Source organism: Vicugna pacos, chromosome 6, assembly GCF_048564905.1.
Source record: "Vicugna pacos chromosome 6, VicPac4, whole genome shotgun sequence".
Lineage (NCBI taxonomy): Eukaryota > Metazoa > Chordata > Mammalia > Artiodactyla > Camelidae > Vicugna > Vicugna pacos.
The window spans coordinates 68230896-68248684 of record NC_132992.1 but is presented as its reverse complement, the minus strand read 5'-3'; the positions used below and the strand labels follow the sequence as shown (position 1 = coordinate 68248684).

At 47.1% G+C, this 17789-nt stretch overlaps 1 long non-coding RNA gene across 1 annotated transcript; it reads left to right on the top strand.

Annotated features, from left to right (window-relative positions):
• The first annotated feature begins 9417 nt into the window (after positions 1–9417).
• LOC140696964 (uncharacterized) lies at positions 9418–16617 on the top strand. Its single transcript, XR_012073726.1, has 4 exons — positions 9418–9808; positions 10661–10777; positions 15606–15695; positions 16320–16617. It is a non-coding gene; the product is annotated as an uncharacterized lncRNA (long non-coding RNA).
• Positions 16618–17789: the final 1172 nt, after the last annotated feature.

Sequence of the window (17789 nt, the reverse complement as noted above, 5' to 3'; positions counted from 1 at the left end):
TCAGAATAAGAAAGGACAGGATACTGGCCCAAGATAGCTAGGTGCTTGTCAAAGGAATGAATTCAGCGAGCCCAAATGTTTGCTTCTTCCCATGCACAGAAAAGCACTAAATTCTTCAACTTGAGATGTCTGGTTTTCTTTAGGTAACTAGTAATCTTTTAATGTTCCAACTACCTGGTCTTTGTTGTAAAGCTCCTATATATCCTAGCTCCTCCCCTACCTCTTCAGAGCAGTCCCTCAGAGGGATCTCTTAGAGGCTGTCATCCTGGGCTGAGTCCTCAGAATTGTCCACCAAATAAAACATAACTCTCAACTTGCAGGTTGTGCATTTGTTTCAGTCGACAACCTCTACCCTCCTCAGTCAACATGGAATCTGAGAACATGAGAGCATGAAGCCTCTCTTTACAGATTAGAAACAGTCTAAATGCTTGGCAACAGGGAGTTGCTTAAACTTTGCATCTTTCTTTGCAAGGCATTTGTCTATTTAATTTAGCACCCCACCTTTTTTTCTAATGGAGGTACTGGGGATTGAACCCAGGACCTCATGCATGTTAAGCATGGACTCTACCTCTGAGCTATTACCACCCACCCACCCCACACACACATTTACCGAATTTCTTCTATGTGCCAGGTGCCAGCTGGACACGAGATTCACAGCTTGTTCAGGGAGAGCCCTATTCTCCAAGAGTTTATGGTCTGCTGGGAGAGACTGAGATATATAGAACTCTGTTTAATGTGGTCAGTGCTGTGATGGTGGATTGATGTTAGCCTGAGCTGGGGCTTCAGAGACTTCATGACTCAACATGTGAATTGAGTCCTAGGGGATGGAGGAGCACAAAGGCTCAAAGGCATGAGATGCCTTCCTCTCACACCAAGCAGCACATGTCTGTCTCTTCCTTGTGTGAAAATGACCCCTGGTGCTGTTTCACTGTTGCTTCCTCTCTCTGGTTTTATCATACAACCATATGTGATGCTATGTAGTGATTAAAATTAGATCGTTCAAGAATAATTAAGGAAATAGGAAACTATTCAAAAGTTAAAAGGCGGGATACAAAAAATTTCAAGAATAACTTGATTCCAATTATATACAGAAAATATATTTCCTTTCCTTTCCATCTTTTTAAGAATTACACACCTGATAGGCATAAAAAAGATGGAAAGACAGTTACTGATTTCTTTATGGATAGGTATTCTGGATGATCTAAAAATGTTCTTTACTCTTTCAAGAATTTTTTTTTTAAACAATGAATATGTGTTACTTTTACAGTCAGCCAAACAATGGTGAATACAGTAGTTTGGGAGTTCTTTCTCATACCAGGTCTCTCTGCAGATGTTCCAGAGACCACTTGCTTCAAAGCTGCCCCCTTTGTCCCAAGCAGTACAACAAGGGGACTCCAGAAGCCCTGCCCTTGGAAGGTAGGTTGGGGGCCAGAGCCAGCTTCCTGGTCCTACTGGAATCTCTTCCTTACCCCTTTCCTCATCTCTTTCTCGCATTGAGACATGGTGTTGGAATGGTGAGCCCCCTGCACAATGCACGCAGAACCTGGTGAGGATACATGTACGTAGAAAATTCTAAGAGAAGAGGCACATGGAGGGCTCCTAGAGGGCAGAGCTGGTTGGGAATGTCAGGTCCTGGGCAGGCATGCAATGCACTACAATACATGCAAACACCCCTCCGTGTAAGAGGCTGGGCTGGGCCTAGGTTCACCACACCCTGTTCACTTGACTATGGAATGTGCTTCATTCGAGTCTGGGATGGATGTGCTAATCCTCTGAGCCCTCCCGTCCCCACCCGATCTGGTCCGACCAGCTCCAGTTGGACAACTGTTTTGGCAGAGGAGGTGGGCATCTGCTGCTGGGCCCTGCCCCTCCTCTCAGATGCTGGTCATACTGCAGCCACTCAATCAGGAGGGCCTCCTGTGCCATCTCAATGGTGGACACTGGAGACCTCTTTGTGATAAGGGGGGGAAAGGAAAGGTTGGGAAGGAAGATCAGCCCTGGGAAATATGCTTGTGGAACACAGGTCTGATCACATTACACCCCAGTGTCTGCAGGAAAAGATCCAGATTCCTTAACATGGCCTTAAGGGCCCTTCGTGATTGGTCCCTAATCTATCTTCCCAATCTCTTACCACAATTTCCCTGCCCCTGTTGCTGCAAAACCAGCCTCTGTATCCACAAAAGCCAGATTGAGACTCGGAGGCAGAGTTTTGGGAGAATCAGAAAGGAATCACTTTATTCCTTCGCCAGGCAAAGGGGAGTCACAGCAGGCTAGTGCCTTAGAGACTTTGAATCCATCTTGGGGTTGGGATGTTGAGATTTTATAGAAAAACTGGATGGAACAGAGAAGGCGATACAATCAGGGAGTTTTACAGGGTTCTGCGTTCCTCTTAACCTCAATGAATCTTCCTGGCATCCCGGAGGAACTCTGTATAGATCTGTCCATTCTTCTGAGATTTTTCAGCCCACGACCTCCTTCCTGGAGCACAGCCTCTGGGTTAAAGCTATTCTTGATATATAAGAATGTATAGGGAAGGGAGAGGGTAAAGGGGGAAAGTTTGGGGGCTGTTTAGCACAGAAAACAAGGGAGGAAAAGAGCGAGTTGCAGGATGTCTTAGTCAGAATGAATCAGAAACAGTTTTAACATCAGGGAGTTTGTTTGTTTCCTACCCTTCTCCCCCAGCCCTTCCCCACACCTAAGACTGTACCCTTCCCTGTTTCCTGTAAGGCTTGATCTTCCAGGAACAGAGCCCTCCTGCTTGAAGATGGTTATCTTCGTCGTGAGCAGATGCTCTGTTTCCTACCCAGGTGTCAAAGCTGTTACCTAGTTAAGCAGTTGACAAATTAAGTGGTCAAATTTGGGTTGGGGGTCGGGGGAAGGCAAGGGAGAATTGGACGAGAGAAAGAGGGAAAGAGGAGAAAGGAATACAGACCAGATTCTGCCCCTAGATGGTCACAGTCTCCTTGGTGAGACCAAATATGCCAGGATGCACTGATGGGGCTTACTGGATAGTGACTCCTGCAGACAAAGGCAGTCTGTCCTGAGGACCATGGCAAGCGACGGGAGGCCAGTTAAAGAAATGCTGACTCCCACCTTGTTCTGTGCTGTACCAACCTGAAAAGAGAAGAATTGTCCCTGTGATAAATACATACTGAGGACCTACTCTGGTCTGGGATGCTGGAGGACTGGCAAATTCCAGGCAGGTCAATGAGTGACGCATTTTTATGACAAAAAGATGCAGTAGTGGAGGGGCTCTGACAAATCCGAGCCACGGCCCATCTAAAAGCATCCGTTGAAAAAAAAAAAACATGTAAATGTTAACACATCCCCTCTGTGTTTTAAACCCCTGAGAGTGCATGAGACAGAGTGGCTGCTCCCATTTTGGAGTTTACCATCTAGTGGGAAAATCAGGTGAGGCAACAGACAGTCAAGGCACTATGGGAATACGTATACTGTTTCTCTCTCTATGTATATATGGAGAGGAAGAGGGAGAAATGGAGTCACAGGGAGGGAGAGAGAGGCAGGGAGAGAGAATGAGAGGTGGGAACTGATGTCTAAATTGAGATCTGAAAGATGAGTACGCTGAAATAGTGATTTGGATGGTGAAGGTTAAGAGATAAAGGGGATTCTTGTCCTCTGCCAGGTTGCTTATCTGGCATTCCTCGTCTCAGGGGTACTTTGTTCTTGTATCTTTCTTTATCATAGTGTTAAGGTTAGGTGATAACTGGGAGAGAAAAAGAAAAGACACATTGTAGACTAGAGGGAGGTGGAGTGGGTGCTTCCAGCTGGGTTCCCACCTGGCTCTTCAGTCTGTGCCCCCCCACCCCACCCCAGGGTGGGGAAAGAGTCTGTCTCTAAAGAGACTCTCTATGAGGAATCCGAAGAGGGTGCCAGCAATGGGAATAACATATGGGGTGAGGGGTTTAGGAGATGGGCTCTGGGCATGGAGGTCTTTTTCTTGACCCTATTTCTGAGCAAATGGTATTAATGACCAGTTATAACAGCCCCTCTCTCCTTCCTCCTGCAGCCCATAGAGTAATGGTTTTCAAAGTGTGGTCCATAGGTCCCTGAGGGTCTGTGAGATCAAAACTATTTTTCCAATAATATTGAACTGTTGTTTGCCTTTTCGCTGTGTTGCTATCTGCACCAGGGGCTCAAAGCAATAACGGGTAAAATTCCTGGCACTTTAGCCCATGCCACGGTAGTGACCCCAAACTGGACTGAACTCTCTGTATTCTTCACCACTATGCACTTACAGTAACAGAGGTGCCAGTTTCACCTAAGAACATCCTTCGTAAAATGGTAAACATTACTAACTTAATGACATTTTGACCCATGAGGTCACCTTTTTACATTCTGCGTGGTGAAATATGAAGTTCACATAAATCACATCTGATGCCCACGGAAGTACAAGGGTTGTCTGGAGGGAAAGCACATATGTAATTGTGTTCCTAGCAAACTAGCTGTTGTTTTTGTTTTTTTTTTTTTTTTTTTATCTTCTCCCCCATCAACCCCCATCCCACACACCTTAACGGAGGTACTGGGGATTGAAACATGTGCTCTACCACTGAGGTATCCCCCCGCCACCAGCTGCTTTTTGTTTTTATAGGACACCATTTTTACTCAAGAGAATCTTTGTCCAGCAAACTATGGCTATTTGGCCTTGAGTATTCGGCAGATATATTCTCGAAAATAAAAGTGAGACTGTTAGTTCAAGGAAAACAACTGACGGTGTTTGTTCTGAATGATAAAATTCAAACTTTGAAGGAAAAAGTAGGATTTTGGAAAACTTGAGTCTGTCATGAGCTTGACAGCCTGCCAATGCTTAAAAGATTTTTCTGATGAGTTTGGTAGGAATATTGAGTGTGACTATTTTATATCCTAAAGTGAAATGTGTCAACATGTAGAAGTTCTGCATAATTCAGTGGACTAATATTTTCCATATAGCAATGAATAAAGTAACAAAAATCAAGCATTTAAAAATCCACTCCAAGCCCGAGATAGACCAATGGATTCTAATATAGCCTAGTATATAAAGTTCATGGATATGGTTTCAGATTCCACATTCCAACTAACCTTTAAGGAACTATAACTTATTGCATTTTGGCATAGTATCAAAAAAGAATACCCACAATTATCTGAAAATCTATTAAAATAAGCCTCTCTCTTCCAACGACATATCTGTATGAGGCCAGATTTTCTTTGTATTTGTCAACCAAAACAAGATGTTGAAACAGACTGAACACAGAAGCAGATATGAGAACTTGGTTGCCTTTTATTAAGCCAGACGTTAAAGAGACGTGCAGAAATGTAAAATAATGACTCCCTTTTCATAGAATTTTTTGAAAATACGGTTATTTTTCATTAAAATATATTATTTATGTTTAAATTTTAAAGTTTATTATTGTTATTTTTAAATGAGTTAAATTGAAATTTTTGAGTTTTTTTTTTTTTTTTTCTAACGCTATAGATAGAATGCACGTATGCACACAGGCACTCTGGAGGCTTCAATAATTTCTAGAAGTACTAGAGAATTTGAATGACCACCAGATGGCGCTGGTGAGAATAAAAAGCAAATTTTGTCAGAAAATCAAAGTGGAATTTGCCACAGTGCGTTTTATGGTATGAGATTTCCTAATAGCAGTGTATTTGTGGACTCCATAGGAAGAAAGTGACAGACCCAGGACTTAATCAGTGCGTTTTCACAATCTAAATTAGTTAGGCAGATTTATGCCAAGTAATATGTTGGACTTTTTTTTTTTTTTTACTTCCTCTAACAAAAGCCAAGCTCATTCCTTGGAGAAGCTCCCTGCAGCCTCGGAAACTAAGCAGATTAAACTGAAAGAGCTCAGTCTTTTCCATTTTGTGTTGCTAATAAAATAACATTAATCTCTGGGGTTTAGGAGTGAAATTTAGGCAGATCCATTCCAGTAAGGACTGCATTGTAGTCCTCACAGCCTGCAGCTCCTTCCCACAGGAAGCCCTGAGTGGGGGAGGAGGTAATTAGGTTGGAAGTTACTGGGAGAGGGGGGATGGAGAGAAGGTCACCTTTGAGAGAGTTAGCTGGCCTCTGGATGACAACATAGTACAAATGTCTGGGCTTTGTGTAAGGAACTGTAAATGGGCGTTTGGAAAATTTGAAGCCAAATTTATTTTTCCTTCAAGAGCAGTCTCAGATAGCTGACAAAGGACAGAATTCTCTTCCAGAGGTTAAATGCTTATCGGCAATGCTCTTTTAAAGGTCACCAATGAAAGGAACTAGAGTGTGAACTGGGGGCTGGCTTTCTGAACGGGTTTATGAGTTGCCAGAGAAGTGGGTGTAATGTGTATCGCCCCTCCCTCCCCTCTAGGCTGGGGGTTTCTGGGAGGCCTCCTCTGATATTTATTCATTCATTCACTCGTTCAGAAACATCATTAGGGACCTACCACCCATGCACTAGGCCCCATGCAGGGTGCTGGGGCTACATTCGAGCCTGAAATGGACATGGCTCCTACCCTCCGGGACTTGTTTGAAAAACAAAAAGTTAATACTGAAGAAATCTGGACATCTTCATGCTACCATCCACCACAGGCTTTTAAAAATGTTTCATATCCACTAAGCTTATTCTCTAGTAAAATCATCAGTACAACTGGCCGAGCTGAATGGAAGATTTTCCACATGAAGATGCGGGTGGGCAGGATACTGCAGGGGGCTCAGAAACAGTAGGATGCTGTGTGGTCATGACTGCCCTTCCTCTTTCCCTTCTTCCCTCCCTTTCTGTCCTTCTTTCCACGATATTTATTGAGCATCTTCTAAGTGATAGGTGCTGAGGCAACAAAGCTGAACAGGACATTCTTGGTCTCTAACCTGGTGGCGCATACACGTATGAAAACAAAAACAAAAACATATTGACAGACTGTGGTCAGTGATGTGAAGGACAATGGGGGTGGGAACCAACTTTAGATTCAAATGGTCAGGGAAGGCCTCTCTGAGGAAATGGATTTAAGCCAAGATGTCTCAACCTCAGCGTCATTGATATTTTAGGCCAGACATATCTTTGTATTTTGTTTTTGTTTTTGTTTTTAAATTTTTTAAATTGAACTATAGTCAGTTTACAATGTTGTATCAATTTCGGATGTGTAGCATGGTGTTTCGGTCATATGTATACATTCGTGTGTTTGTTTTCATGTTCTTTTTATTATAGGTTACTACAGAATATTGAGTATAGTTCCCTGTGCTATGCAGAATAATGCACTTCTTTATGATGGTGACTGTCCTGCATGTTGTGGAATGTTTGGCAGCGTCCCTGGTCTCTGCCCCCTAGATGCCAGTAGCACCCTCTGCCCCCATTTGTGACAACCAAAGAATGACTCCAGACAGTGTCAAGTGTCCCTTGGGACCAAAATTACTCCGGACTGAGAACCACTGATTTTAAGCTGAGAAAGATGAGGAGCCCATCAAGAGAGGATTGCACTGGGGGTCTTCTAGGCTGCAGAAAGGAATTTGGACTGTAGTCTAAGTAGAACGAAGTCAATGCTTTCAATCATGGTTGCCAACATCTATGAATTTGGCAAAGACCCTTCAGGCTGTGGAGCAGAGGGTGAATCAGTTGGAGAAACAAAGTCACAGCTGTCAGCAGAGGCCATTGCCCAGGCAGTGATGGCAGCCAGTCCTGGAGGTGAAGGAAAGGACAGGAATGGCTGCCATTTTTGAAGTAGAACCCCCAGGTCTTGCTGATGGATTTGATGCAGAGATGCCATCCCCAAGTGTACCCCACGGGGCCTCCTTTGCTCCCTGGAGAAGTGGCAGCATTTACTGGGCAGGAGTGGGGTGGGAGGGTGGGGGTGCGTCAAACTTCAAGCCTGACCAAGTCACTGCTGGTTAGGAGCTCTCATGAGAATACGTATTTGAGGCTAACATTTGGTTGGGACGATGTCTGGAAGTGAGTGTGCCAGGTTCAGGCTTCTCTGTCCCCTGTGATTCTGGCTAATGGTGAGCGTCTCTTAGGCACTGATTTCCACTCCTAAGCCTGGAAAGTCAGGAAAAGCAGAGCTGATTAATGCATGGAGGCTCATTGAGGCTGGATGCCCAAGTCTCACTTTCAACTCTCAAAGCCAGTGATGATGCAGTCAGCATCCCCAACTCAGTCCAGGAATCTTGTGTTCCTTAATCGGGAAAAATGGAAGCACGGTGACCTGGGAGCTCAGGCTGGGAGTCAGCAAGGCTGTTGTTTGAACGGCACCTGCCTGTGGGCCTCTTGTCTGAAGTCGGAGAGTGACGGACAGGCATTAGGGGAACAGGGCGCTGAGGCTGTTTGTGTGAAAAGCCTTAAGTGTTACCAGGGTAGTGGGGGAATAGCAGAACCAAATTCTGACAAAATACTAGGGGGCAACGAAGGCCTGTTTGTTAGTTTGTTTTTAATTGCATGGAACATGGTTGCCAGGATTTCAAATTGCCGTGCTTTAGGTATGTAATTAAGCGAGAGGGCTTGGTTGGCACCAGCGGGAATGCCAAGTTGTTGATGCTGCTTATAATCTTCTGATACTAAAACGCAGGGGCTGAGTGTGTGTGTGTCCCTCCCCTCCTTGTATGGCATGCTTGTATGCTTTTCCCCTGGGCCTCCAAGCTCCACGTAAAAATGACCAGCCCCACCTCGTGTGTTCTGTTTAAGCGCCTGGATGAAGACCCCATCTAGGTCTCAGTCTGTCCTGTGGCAAATAATGAAGGGGTTTCTGGATCAGACACAAAGATGGATCATTTTAGCCCAATCATGAGCCATCCCAGCCATTAAAAATGCCCCCGTGCAATTTCTTCTGCTGCTTAACATCACAGAGTTTTCGAGCTGAATGCGAACTTGGCAATGGTCTTCTCATTTTGTATATGAGAACTCTGAGGGCCAAGGTCGTGCAAGGACTTCCTCAAGGTGGCTCAGCTGATGGGTGGTCTCGGGAAATGCCCAGGACTGAAAACCTGGGCCCAGGGTCCTGTCTGGCGCAGCCCTGACACCCCTCCTGTAGTTCTTAGCTGTCTCTTCTTCCCCAAACCCTGCGCCTGTCCCAACCTTCTCCAGTGTGAATTCCCACACTCTTGAAACGCTGTTATCCTCTCAAGCCTTTCTGCCAGAAGTATGGCAGCCCTGCCACGGATGCTTCATGGAGAGAGAAGAGGAAGTTCATAGCCCAGGTTCTGAAATGCTTTGTGAAATGGTAGGAGATAGTTCACTTTTCAAGTCACAAGGGAACCATTTCACCTTGGCAAAGGCGACTTACTTAGTGGACCGTAATGGCCTGGAAGAGTGCCTGCCCCTCCCCAAAGTGAGCAATTTCCTCCGTTCAGCTCTGCCGGCACAGGCCCATTACATCACAAAGACACTGTGTGTTTACCTGGCAATTACCTGGAGTGGGAGCCAGGCCTTTCAAGAGATCCTCTTTGATCCTTCCTAGCAATACCCTCAGATGTGCGGAGGGTGGGGACAGATAGAGGTCCTCTTCCAGGGGGATGAAAAGGAAGGCACACAGAGGGTCCTGAGAGTGACCAGAAGTCAGGACCGGGCCTCTGGACCTCCAGGCCACCCCTCCTGCATGCTACCTACTGGGACCTTGCTGCTAGTGCAGCAGAGAGAGGATTTGAAAGAGTCCCAGTTTCCCCTTCTGGGGCCCAGCCAGGGGAGGAGTTTTGTGGGTGCTCCTTGTTGCAGGTGGATAAAGGAGAAACAACTAAGGCTTTTGGGGATTGAAAAGCATTTGCACTCGTTAAAAGTGACCATGTCCTGGAGGTCTTGGATGGCCTGATTTCATGTATTCTGTCGTAGCCTCTTGGTGAGTTCATGTAAGTACCAAAATGGATATTCTCATTTTTGGTTCTGAAGACAGAGACGTTATTCTTACATGGAAATGGATTTCTTCACCCTCTTCCTGGTATCTGACTTTGAACCACACAAAGAACAGAACCAACAGCCCCCAATCACACCAGCTAATCCTCAAGGGAGCCTGTGATGGGACTGAGCGGAGTAGGGGAGTGAGAAGTGTGAGTCTGGGTTTGGGAATCAGTTCTGGGTTCAAACCCCAGCTCTCAGCATCATCATTTCCAACATTTTATAGGTTCATCTCCTACTTCTTCTCCCTGCACTCCTCTGTTTCAGAGCATCAGCCTCCAAGTTGTCCCTCTGATCTTTGTGCCTGCCTCAGGGCCTTTGCACTTGTGCTTCCCTTTCTCTGAAATGCTCTTCCCTCAGAGATCCACATGCCCACACTCCTGCCTTCTTCAAGCCTTTGTTCAGTGTGATCAGGTGGTGGACTTTCATGGGCGCTCTCTCAAACTGCAACCCCCACCCCCACACCTTGGCTCCATCTCCTTCCTTGCTTTGTTTCTCCATAGGACTCATCACCCCCATCACATCCTACAATTCACTTACATTTCTTGTTTATTGTCTGTCTTCCCCCACTACAGTGTGAGCTCCACCAGGGCAGGGATTTTCATCAGCATTGCTCACTGCTAGATCCCCGGGGTCTAGAACAGTGTCTGGCTCTCGGTAAGAACTTAACCAATATAACTGGTTATATGAGCCTCTGTCCACCCTCTCTTAAAGGATGGAGTGAGAATTCAAGTGCCCAATGTGGATTGTTTAGTTTGCTCCTCCCCCAAATCCTATGGGGTATTCTTTTTATCTTCATCTTACAGAAGAAGAACCTGAGGCTTAGAGAAGCTGAGTCACCTCTCCAGGGTCACGCACAATTCAAGTCCGTATTTGTTTGGACTCAGCACCAGCACCCTTCACCATGACGACGTCCTGCACAGGTATGTGGCTGTGGCTCAGCCGGTGCTAATCTCCTTCTCCGATCACGAGTCACCCAGCGTGTGACCCTTGTGGCCTGCCTGCCCCACTTCTGTTGGGAGCCTGTCCCTCCCACCGGGACCTGGCATCTCGGAAGCCTCCCCTGTCCTTGGGAGGCAGCAGAGTGTATGTAGCCATGAGATGGTAGGTTTGTTCATTGGGAGACCTTGGTTCTGGCCCCTCCTTTGCCACTAACTTCCTGTGTGACCTTGGGCAATCACGTCCCCTCCCAAGTCCCCGGATTCTACAGGTTTGATGAGGTCTCTCCGAGCTCTAACAGCCCCCAGGAGCGTGGGAGGACACCACAGGATGTGTGGTGTGTGACTCTTCATGGAGGATCCTGCCCACAGGCGGGCGTGGCCTTCATCCCATTCTCTTCAATAATACGGTCTGTCCTGTTTTGACAACTGCTGGCCTTTCCCCCTCACACCTCTTGAGCTTGAATTTCTGGCTCCTGGGTTTGAGTGGGAGGAAGGAGGAAGTGACATATCCAGTGATTTTCTAAGCACTTCTCTGTGGGTGAGACCAAGGGAAAGAAAAGGAAGGTTTGGAAGCCTGTCCCACCCACAGTCACTGCCTGGGACAGAGTCACTGCGGGACATGGCCTTCCCTCGGGGGGCTGACGGCAGGATATGCCCAGCCCCCTGCAGGCCCCACAGAAGAGCTTGTAGACTGCTCGCGCAAGACTGCATCCACCCAACAGCTCCTTTCCGGTTTCCCACCACACCTCCTGCCAAAAGAAGCCCCAGGATCCCTGTCTCTGCCAACCCTAAAATGTCTCCTTTAGTTCCAGGTTCTAAACTGGGATTTCTTTCCCCTCCTTGTGAAATGGAGGTGAGATGGAGGTTGATAAAGCTGAGCTAGCCAGTGGCTTGGGATGCTTTCCTCACTTCATCCACTCATTCATTCATTCATTCAATATTTAGGGATTCAAAGAGGAAATTAGTCAGGCCCTGGCAAACTTCAGTTTGGCAACTGGTAATTTGAGGAGAGCTAATTAAAGAGACTTCAAAAGTGGACAGAGTGTAGGAAAACAAAGGATGGTGTAGTACCCTGGAGCTAGTACCATCAGGAAGATATTATCAACCCTAGGCTGAAGGCATAAAAGGAGAGAAAATTCCCAGAAGGAGGGAGCCACGTGGAGAGGGCCCCCTGGCAGGAGCTGTCTGTGACCTTTGGTTGAAGGACTCATCTAGCTGGTGCAATGAAAACCTTGACCTCCCTCACTTCCTTCTGTTGGCTGATCCCTGTTGATGGAGTTGGGATGAGTCAGCCTCTTGGGGCTCCCAGCAGGGCAGAGAAGAGCAGAGTGGGGATTTGGAAGCACAAAGACTCCCTGCACAGAAATCAGACACAGCCTCTGTCCTCAAGGAGCTTGCGTATGAGAAGGGGAAACAGAAGTGCCAAAGTAATTTACAGTGTGATAAATGCTTTAGTAAAGACATGAACAAAGGACAAGAGGATCCCAGGGTTAGGAAATGAAATCTGCCAGGAAGGGTGTTAATGTGTGTGAAGGTTGGAGGAGGCTGGTTCCTGGAAAGGGGATGCAGAGGAGTTGCTTCTCAAGTGATGAGCAAGCTTCTTGGAGGAAGTAAGGTCTGAACGGAGACCTGAAATATGAATAAGAATTAGCCAGAGAAGGAGAGAAAGAAAAGGAGTCCAGGCAGCGTGAAAAATATGCATAAAAGCTGGAGGCAGAAGGAGAGTGAAGTGCTCTTTGGGAAACTGTAAGTAATGTAATATGATAATGTAATGCGATAAAGTCATGTAACATAAGAGTATCGAGGGGGATGGTTGAGTGATGAAGCTGAATAGAGAAGCGCCCAGAGCATGAAGATTCCTTTTGCCAGACTAAGGAATTTGGGATTTTGTCTAAGGCCAGTGTTAAGTCCCTAACAGTTCTTAATCAGGGGAGTGATACATTATATTTATGTTTTAGAAAATTGCTTTGGTTGAAGAGGAGAGAGTGGATTAAAGGCAGAGAGATTGGAAAGAAGGTTGTTTTTGTAATTTAAGTGGGAGATGACAGTGGCCCAAAGTAGATGAAATAAGAAGTATTAAGAAGGTAAAACTTAGGGGGGAGGGTATAGCTCAGTGGTAGAGTGCATGCTTAGCATGCACGAAGTGCTGGGTTCAATCCCCAGTACCTCTAATTAATTAAACAAACCCAGTTACCTCCCTCCCTGAGAAATAAACAAATAATAAAAAAAAAAAGGTAAAACTTGGTGGGATTTGTGGATTGGATGTAAGAGGGAGGGAGAGTTTAGTCCTGGGGAGATGGTGATACAGTTCACCAAGATAAGGATCTTTGGAGAAGGAAGGACATGTGTGTGTGTGTGTGTGTGTGTTGGGGAAGATAGTATATCATGGTGAAGAAGATAGAGGGATTGATAAATAATCCAGTTTGGGGCATTCGAGGTGATGGCACCAGTAGGATGGCCAAATAGAACTTGGTGCTTTGAATGAGTTGTTCAGAAGAGATCTTGGTGGAAGCTATGGATCTGAGGAACTTCAGGATGCAAAGGATGATTGCAGTGGTGGAGTTCATGCGATCACCATGGACAGAGCTTAGCGTTAGGAGGAAAAAACACCAATGAACAGAGGGTAATAGACGTAGAGGAACTCACAAAGGAGATGAGGAAGGAGAACTAGGGGAGAGTGGGATCATGGAAGTCAAAGAGAATATTGAGTTCTAAGAGGAGGTAAGTGGAGAATTAAGTATGTTGACCATCACTGAGAGGTCCTGGGCACAGGAGATAGTTAACAGTATGGTTGTTCTTTCTCCACCCGTGTCTTTCAATCAGATAGATAAGAAATATTTCCTGAGCATCTATGGTATAGTCGTTATGGCTGAATTGTGTCCCTCCCCAAAGCTATGTTAGGGCCCTAACCCCTAGTACCTGAGAATAGGACTGTGTTTGGAGATAGGGCTTTTTAAGAGGTAATTCAGGTGGAATGAGGTCATATGGGTGGGCTCTAATTCAATAGGACTGATGTCCTTACAAGAAGAGGAGATTAAGACACAGACAGGCACAGAGAGAAGACCATGTGAGGGTGAGAAGATGGCCGAGGCCTCCAGAAGAAACCAACCATGCCTATGCCTTCCTGTCCAATATCTAACCTCCAGAACTATAAGAAAATCAATTTCTGTTGTTGAAGGCATCCAGTCTGTCGTCCTTGGTTATGGCAGCCCTAGAAAATTAATGTGGTGCTTTACATAGGGATTAGAAAAAGCAAACAGCATGGACTAGGGCTCTCAAAGAACTTACGACTCTCTGAGGAAGAGAAGAAGCACATGGACTGGTAACTGGCCCTTCCAGCCAGTATGACTCAGGTGTGGGTAATCAGGTTGTGACTCAAACCTGCTGGAGTTTAGAGAAGCCAGCACTTGCTCTGGGTGGGGAAATCTGGGGTGGTTTCAAGGAGGAGGTGGGATTGAGCTCAGCCTTGAAGTGCGTGCAGGACTGAGGTTGGCAGGAAAAGGGGAAGGGAAGCCCCTGTGGGAGGATGGAGCTCACAAAGGGGTGGAGAGGAGGAAGTGGGAGGGAGATAGTGAGTAGTTCAGGCTGGCTGCAGGGGCAGCTCTTCCACTAGAATTGTGGAGGATGGGGCTCTAGACAGAGACTAGCATGGCTATAGGTCCTCCTAAGATCTGTTCTTTCATCCACGCTGATCGAAGGTTTAGCCGAGCACATGGCTGCCTGGCCAGACACTTCCTTTGCCTTTAAGTGTCACCATGTCTAGGTTCTGGCCAGTAGAATGTGAGCAGAAGTGATGTGGCCAACCTCCCAATTGTATAATTGTCTAAAATAAGGAAAGAAGTGTATCCTCCCCTTTCACCCTTCTTTCCTTATCCCTGGCTGGATGTGCAGACACGTGGTGGTGGGAGTTGGAACAGCCATCTAAAACCACAAGGTGGAAGCCTCGTGCTGAGAGTGGCAGGAGTAACAGGATAGACAGAGCCTGGATGCTGATGACACGTGGCCACTGTATCAGGCCTGGACTGCTCTTACTTGGGCTGTTATTTGAGAGAGAAATGCCTATGTTGTTTAATCCATTATTTTGTCTCTTAAAGTAACAGACAAATGGATAGCTAACTAACACAGGACGGGGCAGAATGGCAGAGGAGACTCTAGTTTGTACTGTATACAGTGGTAACTACTAAAGTCTCTTGGATGAGAGGATGGAGATGGGGAAAAGAAACAAATATTTGCTGAGTGCTTACCGTGCACTAGGTCTCAGGTTTAGGTACGTGTTATGTGTTAGCATTATTATTTAATTCTCACAGTGGCTCTGTAAGGTAAATATTATAAACCCTGTGTTAATATCAAGGAAACTAAAGGTTCAGATAAGTTATGTCTCTTCATATGCTTCTCCAAACATCACATCACCAAGGGAAGCCAGTTAGTAGGTGACAGAGTCAGGCTTTGAATCTAGGTCACTGGGTCTTAACTGGAGGCAATTTTGTCCCCCTCTCCCTGCTCCCCGGGAGACGCTTGGCAAGCCTGAAGAAACTTTTGGTTGTCGCAGGTTGGGGGAGGGAGGGTGAGAATGTGCCACTGGATAATGGGAATGCTGCTAAACATGCAGAAATGCACAAGACAGCCCCTCCACAGTAAAGAAATGTCTGGCCCCAAAAGTCAACAGTGCTGAGACGGACAAACCCTGAGGTCTAGTCTACAGAAAGCCCATGCTCTTTCCATGACACCAAATTGGGTGGTGGGAATTGAAAGGGGGGTTATGAAAAAATTGATGTAGCAGGATAAAAAAGTCTTGAAAACGTTCGTTTAGGAAGGTTAATCCTAGAGTGGAGAAAAGAAAGAAGTGCAGACACATGGTGGAGATGGGAGAAGTACAGAGACTAACGGAGCTAAGGTCCAGGTAAGAGGCAGGGAGGATCTGGAGGGGTGGGCGGTGGGGCCGATGAAGAGAAGTGTCAGTGGCAAGAACTTGCTGACGGAGAGCATATTGACGATGAGACAAGAGAACTGAAGACAGGCTAGTCAACGCAGATTCCAACTCTCCTCCCACTCCTCCCCTGTCATCCCCCTCCTCTTCCCCCTCCATCCCCACCTCCTCCTTGCTCTCCTTCTTCCCCATCTCTCCTTTCCCACCCGTCCTTTTCCCTCCAGCCCGCGCCCCGATCTGTTCTGCTGCTCTATCTTCTTTCCTACTAACTCCTTTCTCTAAAGATCTGCTGTTGTCCCCTGGCCCCCAGTTCTAGGCTGGGGCGCTCAGCTTCCACCCCCATCAACTAGGAAATATCTGGGTTTCCTCTGCTCTATCCCCTGTGACAAGACCCAGCCACAGCGACAGACCCTGATGCTTCCTTTCCATCTTGCTTCCTTCCCCTTTCCTGTTTGTGGGGTGGCTGAAAAACTTTGACAGGCGTCTAGGATTGTTATACAGACAGACCCATGGTTCCTGGAAAGATGCTGAGGGAATTTCTGACATGCCAGAGGAGGAAGGAAATCCTCTGTCTCATTTTTGCTGTTTTCTCTGCAGTGTTTTCCAAGGGATGCTGGCCTGGCGACAAGGTATCCCAAGGGCCTTGGGGGCAGCCTTCCTCCTTTCCTTGGCGCCGGCTTTGCCTGGCCTGGCAGCCTGCAGCCTGCTTCAGGGCCAGGAAACTGGCACTGCGGGGCATGGCCCGAGCCCTGCTGGCAGAAGGATTAGTGTTCAGTCTCCATCTCTGCTCCCCTGGTCCTCTCTTCCCCAAGACCTGGGGAGCCCTGTTGAAAGGTCACTGGTGTTTCTTATGCCTTTGGAAAAACGTGGTTAATAAGAAGGCTACCATGATGGACTGAGTGCTTCCATGCTTTATGGCCAAAGTCTGCGACTGCCTGGCTGGGCCCTGAATCAGCGATCCAGGGGCCAATGGAGGGGGAACACTGGTTCCCCAGCTCCTCCTCCCACCCTGCTTCTGGGATATACTGTATCCATCTCACCACTGGTCTCAGCCCGCCTGCCCGCCTTCCTCGCCTTGAGGGCCCGTCTGCTCACTTACTCTCTTTCCAGTTCCTTCCTCCTCTTCTCACTCCCATCCCTCTCTGTACCATCCCCCATGGGGCCAGATCTTGGGGAACAGAAGAGCAGGTCCCGGTTCCTCTTTGGCTCCAGGCCCCTCCCTGCTTTCTTTCCCCTCCCTCTTTCAGGTATCTGCCTCCTCATACGCTTCTCCGTCCACCACAGCACCACCATTTTGAGGAAAGAATTGGGTGCCAGTCCTCCGTACCTTCAGTGGCCTCATGGCTTGATGTTTAGGAAAATTCCTGCAATCTGGAGTTGAATATCTTGGGGTGGGATCCAGGCTCTGTTCCTCACCTGCAGCTTTGGGTGTGTTAGCAAAGTTTGATGCTCCAGTTTTCTCAGTCCATAAACTGGGGGCAGTGATAGTCTAGCACTCATGGAGTTGTGATGCTTGAATGAGTAATGCATGTAAATACAGTGCCTGGCACCTGGGAAGTTTTATAAAAATTGGGTGTTATCTATATGAATATGAATCAATGTGCTATAGCTCACTAAGAGATCATTTGTGTGTGGGAGAGGCTGCCTCCCAGCCACGGCAAGATGAATCAAGGACCGTGACGGGGTGACCAGGCTATGAGGGTGGCCAGATCAGTGTCTCCTGCCATCAGAGTGGCCAGGCCAACCTCGGTGATGCCCAGGGAAGGCTGAGCCAAATCCCCAAATCAGCACAGTTGGCTGGAGACATGGGATCCGCAGATGAGAAGAAGAACTGAGGCAGGGAATGGGAAGTGGGTTTCACAGGGCAGAGGTGACATCATTCCAGCACTCACAGAGCATCAGGCCAGCAGTGGGGAAGGGAGCAGAGACCATGCGCCACTGCAGGAGGGGAGGGGTGGGAGGAGGGGGAGAGATGGCCAATATGGAAAACTCGCACATTTCCCTAGGAACCTGTGAGGTTGGGCAGGCGGGAGGCACTGCGTGCCGAGGGCCAATGTGCCAATAAAG